Below are 6672 nucleotides of genomic sequence, written 5' to 3' on the forward strand. Positions count from 1 at the left end.
GGTAGCTGAAGGGCCTGAAGACAGACAGACAGAAAGAGAGACAGACAGCGGGCAGGAGGTTCCGGCAAAAAGCAGTAAAACATCTGTAATTTGTAATTCTCTCGTATTCAATGGCTGCTCATGGATTAAAGATTAAAATCTATTGTCTTGACAGATGGGAGAGGGGGGGTGGTGAGGAGAGGGGGACAGTCATGCACATCCCATTTCCATTTGTATATGAGCGGCACAGTTTGGCTAATCACAGTGGAAAAATAAGCTGCCTGCGCGCTTCACTCTGGGCAACGCCACCACGAGCCGCAACTCCAGCTGTGGAGACATTAGAGAGACGAAGGACGCGATCCGTCTCCATGTGTCTGCGGCAGCAGCGGGCTGTTTGCACGTCCCGTTTGTTTAGATTCAAATGGGAGTAAAACGCAAACACGTACACGCGCATACATCACTGAACGTACCGCCGTGTTCACCTGCGTAACAGAAACCAGCCTCTAGGGAGCAGCAGAGAGTCAACATTCATTACATATTATTATAAAACGTAACAATTTCAGCAAAAGTTCCTCGTGTGTAGAATGAACCTGTATGGATTCATGGAAGACGTGGAGACGCTCCTACAAGCTCCTACAAGCTCCTCCTCATGCACTGGCGCCTCAGAATGTGTTCCCCTCTGACCTCTGACCCCTGTGGCGTGCCTAACTTTGATCTATGCACTGAAGAAGACATGATACCATTATGAAAATCGACCCAAAAAAGGAAGAATTTGGAATTAAATAACATAAAATATTTGGAACAATATCAGAAAAATCCCCCTGAGGAGTCATTAGAGTCATTAAAAAATTCTGATGAATATATTCCAATAAATCGTGCAATATTCCCTGTGGTAGTTGTGAAGAAGAAGAAGAAGAAGAAGAAGAGGTACAAAGCAGAGCAAAACCTCTAAATCCTCCTGGTCTAACATGTATCTGCTGTGAGGTCATGAGTGTGTTCTGTCTCGGGAGCCGGTTGGTGACGGGACAGAAGTACGTCTTGCTGGATCTCAAAGTGAAACGATGTAATTATTTCCACGCTGAACAATTAATGTGTGGAATTCTTATCGCAAAAACGTTTTCCAAATGTTAAGAATAGTGTTTCCCACTGTTGGTGAAAGAACACAAGACGCTGCATGGATGAGTTAGGATTTCTTGTTTAGTCTGTGTGGTCTGCAATGAGAGGGGCTGTGTGTGTGTGTGTGTGTGTGTGTGTGTGTAGGGGGGTAATGGTCTGGTCAGTGGAGTGAAGCAGACCACCTGAGAGTTGTTTTTGGGCATTAATGTGCTCTCTCTCTCTCTCTCTCTCTCTCTCTCTCTCTCTCTCTCTCTCTCTCTCTCTCTCTCTCTCTGTGTGTGTGTGTGTTTGTGTGTGATATATGACACTGCCCATCTGAAGGAGGTGCCTCTGCTCTCCCTCTCCAGGCTGCATGAAAGGGAGCTGAGGAGCCCTGATGAATTAAAGCCTCTCTTCAATAAAACATCAGAGTCTTTCAGTAACACACGCTTGAGGTGGCCCAGTAATTGACTTTTGGACTTTAGGATTTACATGAACCCTCCAAAAGCAGCTTACCTGTGCAGCGACGCCCCTCGAGTCCACATCCGCTCCCCCGCTGATATGGATTTCCATAAACTCCAGCAATCTTTCTTTTTTTTCCCATCTCTGATAAATGCAAAACTATCGACTGTAGATAATTTGAGGGATTTGTGGAAGTGTTTGGAATAATTTATCTTGAAAGAGAAATCTTGGCAAAAATAAATTTTAATCCACAAATATTTGGCACATTGGTATTCTGATTTAATTTGCCTGACAGATTCTGGCTGTTTGCCCATTCACAGAATCAGCACAAGTATTCTATTGTTCTGATTTTACTAAAGGACAGGGGCGCACATAGCAGTTTGGGGGCCCCAAGGCAGAATGAGCCTTTTCCTTACTGAAGATGCTGTTAGTATGCCAGGTCAAATATGTGATCAAGATGTAAACAAAACATCTTTACACCATCAAATTTAGTACTGGAGTAAATTGGAGTATGTAAACTTGATCGTAGAGCTAAAACCAGGCCTGAAAATCAGATCAGAACATGATCCTGTGAGCCAAGATCGATTTATACGTCCGACCCGACCAGAGAACCATTCTGTACCTGGAGCGAGCTTTCAATCCAAACACCAACCTGAACGGCACCACAGAAAACTCAACCTTCTTACACCAGCACCGGTTTCATAATTATCAGTAAACAAAAGCAATATTGCGCCCCTGCTGGACATTATGTCCACCTACTCGGATTTTCAGCTTAATAGTAATCAAGCGAGTCGTCTCAATCGGGAACAATTTTTGTATAAAATAAAAAAGTACAAATTAGAATTAAGGGACTTTATATCATATCAAATCATAATTGGACATTTATTATGACTCCAATAGTGGAAAGGAAAAAGCAGAAGGGGCCTATTGGAAACGTCTAATGGGCTCGCTGAATGAGACACACACACAGACGACAGGCGCAGTATATTGGATGTCAAAAACACACTTTTGTGACTGTCAGACCAAACATTATTCATTGCAGTCAGTCAACGTGGCCCAAGAGGCTTTGGTACCTTTTTGTTCTCTCACAGCCACGTCCAGGAAACACCCAGAAGCTATTAAAGAGGGCAGGACCGGCGTGGTACACGATTTATTGGTTCATTCCTCACAAGTGTCAAGTAACATTTGTACCTGATATTTTTCACCATACATGGATTTCCTGGGCGCTGGTAAGTATCTGGTGTTGTCAGGAGCGAAGGACCGAGAGACGTTTTTTACTACAGAGGCTCTGGAATTACAATATTACGCCTCCACAGCTCAGTGATAAATCTGCGTCTGGACCAAGTTATGAATTTCCTCCTCATCTCTCATGGCGCATAATAAACTCTTTAACAAGATGGGGAAAGAAAGAGTGAAGGAAGATCTATGGGAGGGGCAGAGTAGCTTGGCAGATTTAATTAATTACTGCATATTAAAATGTTTGTTTACAGAAGTGAGCAGCTACAAGAGGTCCGATGTTAATTAATTTAAGGCGTACTTCCCCCCCAGCCTCAGCGATGTGTCACACGCCGCACAGCTACTGCGTCTCATTGGATATCCATCAATTGCTGTGAGGTGTGTGAGAAACGAAAACGCACGCAGCACAAATTAGACCCAATGTTAACATGATTGCATATTAAGAGTTCTAATTAGCAGGCACAGGGAAAAGGTGAAGGAGTTGCGGCGCAGCGACGGCCATTCAGCAACAACAACAGGCGACATGTTTGTCTATCGACGCTTCACGTTGGAATTCCCTGAACGCTTGGCTCTAAATGCTAAGCAGGCTGTGTGTCCACTTCCACAGCGTTTGTTGACAGATGCAGCCGTCGCACAAAGTCAGACAGCTTAACCCGCGTGCCGCCTCTGTCTGGTCTCTGGAGAGTTTCCTTTTCGGACAATGATGTATCTGACTCCCCTCCGAGGTCACCCGGACTCAGTCCAGAACATCACCTGCAATCAATAGTGTGGGTAAAGCAGGCCCACCTGAACGAGCGCCAGGGCAAAGACTCCACGTAGGAGCCCACTGTGGGGAGGAAAGGGCCTGCACGCCCCATTGCCCCGCTAAAACCAAACCACAGCCGGGCTGGATGCTCCACACGCAGCTCGGCTCATCCTCAGGAGAGACGGACAGAGACGCTTACACGCCAGCTACCGCTGTCTGTGCTGCAATCAAGGCCAAAATGCAAGTAAGATGTAAACATGGACAGATTTAATAGGATAGTCGTTTGCTGAATAAACACGATACGTCAGCATGTTTACACGCAACTTCAATTACACTGCGATGAGGGAATGACTTTGAATCTTGTGTACCATGTATCCATCATGATGTGGTTGTTTAGGAGGATTATGAGCAGATGAAGATGAAGGTGTGTATGTGTGGATTTCATCATTTCCTGTAAGCAGCTGAGGTGGTCCTTAGAAAGAGAAATAAAAAACAAACCCTGGTGTTGTAACTTTCTCTCTCCTGCATCCTGGAATAAAATAATGACCCAACTTTGCTGTTCTAGCTTTGTTTACATCAGCAGAAAATAGGATCAGGATTCATGTAGTTACTCTAATGAACACAATGGAAAACAAACAATTGCGGCTTTTAGATTCCGTTACTTTGTCTGCGTGTTTCATTTAGACTCAAACTCTAAACCCCACTGTCTAAAATAAGTAATAAAAAATACTAAAAGGTCAGTCGTTGCCAGGGAAAAAAAACAGTTAAACAGTCTGAAAACAATCGATACAACAGCATATAACACCTCTCCCTGGAACACACACACACAGGCGAATGTGACACACAAACTAAGCCATTTATCCAACACACACTGCTGTTGCCTCAGCCCAAACTGCCACGGTGTATTTTTTATTCTTAACTCTCAGCTTGGCGACGGAGCTGCGACTGCTTCCTCAATCAAGACCTTGACGTGCCACAGTGTCGCAGCCCGCACTCCCGTAGATGCCTGAGAAGCCTAGGACGCTGAGTCTGAGTGTGTGTGCGAGTGTGTGTGTGTGTGTGTGTGAATATCTACTGTAAGCAGGGTTTGAAGAATTGGCACAGTCATCTGAGCCGCACGCCCGCGTCTCTCACAAACAAATGAAGGCCCGCAGCCTCAAAGTGAGATTGATATCTCTTTCTGAACTTCACAGGGAGGGAATATTGTGAATATGGAGAGGGATTCCTCGCTCCCAGGGGGATCTAGAGGGCGCCGCCTCGCTCTCTCTCCTCTCCACCTCCACGGCAACAATAACAGGAAAAAATGGCCCCCGGTGCATCTTCTGTGTTCATCAATATTCACTCATTCATTGCAGCTGAATCCGCGACAGGCGCGACGCAACGGATGGACCCGGAATCCACTTTGTCGTCACTGAGCAGGACGTCTGAAATTGAGTTTGGAATTAAAAATAGAACAATCCCCAATTTTTCGGGACCAGAGGCAGAGCCATACATTTCACTTAGCCACTGAAAAACTTTTCAATTTGCGCGTGTGGCGGGTTCTCAACAGAACCCAGCCAGTAAATAGGTCAGGGATGGATGTACCCAGGATGCATCGCTCTCACTCTCCAGTCAAAGGGAGGAAAGTTGGGCGCCCCGTTTGTGTGACATCATTTGTTTCACACAGAGGAGGAAACGCACGCAACAGAGGAAATGTACAGGAAAGCAAATCATACATTGTATTGATGTATGACTTTTGTAAAGCGGCTGAAAATGGAAAATCCAAACGTGGTTATTTTAAGTGTTATCGCTTTAAAAATGTGAATAATTCCAGGACAAAATGCGAGCGAAGCGATCTGTGATTTATGAGGGAGCAGGAAGCAGATGGTGACAAAGCTCAGTGACCTGCACCTACATGGGTCACAAACTAAACAAAAGTTTATGACACCGGAGCAAATGGAGCTCTGCAAGCGTCTGTGTTAAGGCGTCTGTGGCGAGATCGGCCGTGATCAATATGCAGTTATTGGTTTGTAATCGCACGCAATTGATGCTGATTTGAGAGCCGCTGTCATGGTGGATGCACTTTGTTGCTCGTCCTCTGCCGGGGTCAAGTGTGATGTGCACCGTCTAAGCATGAAGTAGTTTCAATTTATGCGCAAGGGTTGATTGATAAGTTATGAGCCCAGCACAGAGGGAAATGAGCAAGAGCTGTTTTGTTTTCTGTAAGTAAAACGTTTATGCTTGATAGCACTAAAAGTCCCTTATCACTTATCTACCACCTTATCTGAGTGGGTGACATCATATTCACCGGTTTTTCTTTTTTGTTTGCCATTAAAAGGACAGAGAAATGTTTATTCTTCAGTATCTGCTCATTCCCAACTTTAGACACCTTTGAGTTTGATTTTCATAAGCTGGGCTCAGAACTTATCAATCAACAACCCTTTGTATTCATAAGTATTAAAATGGCTGTCTGAGCCTTTAAATGGATCTCGTTGCCTCCCTAATCGTCCCCTCTGAGGTTTATCTTCATGTTATCTGCATTGACCTGCTGCGTTTCGTCTGTCTTCCTCACATTTATCCACTTACACATCAATCAGCTCATGTACGGCTGAGGCTGATCCTGTTTGGCTCCTTTTGAATCCTTCCCTCCCAAAGCACTTCATAATGATCTCCCTCTGAAAGGTAAATCAATTATATAACGCCGACAAAAGAAGCGTTTTGTCATAAAATGGTAATTAGTTTGGGTCTTGACCTCCCTCTTGGCACCCCGACTCCCCCAGCTGAGGACCGGGGCAGGGCCGCCGTCCACGCTTAGCGACAGGCGGGCGTGTAGCTCTCTGGCTGAGCATTGTGGGGCCTTTGTCTTCATTCAGGGGGGAGATGAAGTTCTCGTCGCCGCGTTTATCAATCATGGAGGGGCTCCAGCTGTTCCACGAGCTTCGGCCGGGCTTTAACAGCCGGCATTACAAATTGTCTGTGAATAGCAAGGAACAGGGACACCCCCCACCCGCCCACACACACAGACACACACACACACACACACTTCCCTCAACCCCCTTCCCTCACAAACAACAACACCAAACAAACATTGTCGATACACACGTGACCACAAATAACAGAAAAAATCTACCACCATCACGTCATTAACACATTGATCCACACACCCCAGAACCATT

This window comes from Genypterus blacodes, unplaced genomic scaffold, assembly GCF_046128005.1.
Source record: "Genypterus blacodes isolate CSIRO-AG114 ecotype Tasmania unplaced genomic scaffold, CSIRO-AGI_Gbla_v1 ptg000105l_1, whole genome shotgun sequence".
Classification (NCBI taxonomy): Eukaryota; Metazoa; Chordata; class Actinopteri; order Ophidiiformes; family Ophidiidae; genus Genypterus; species Genypterus blacodes.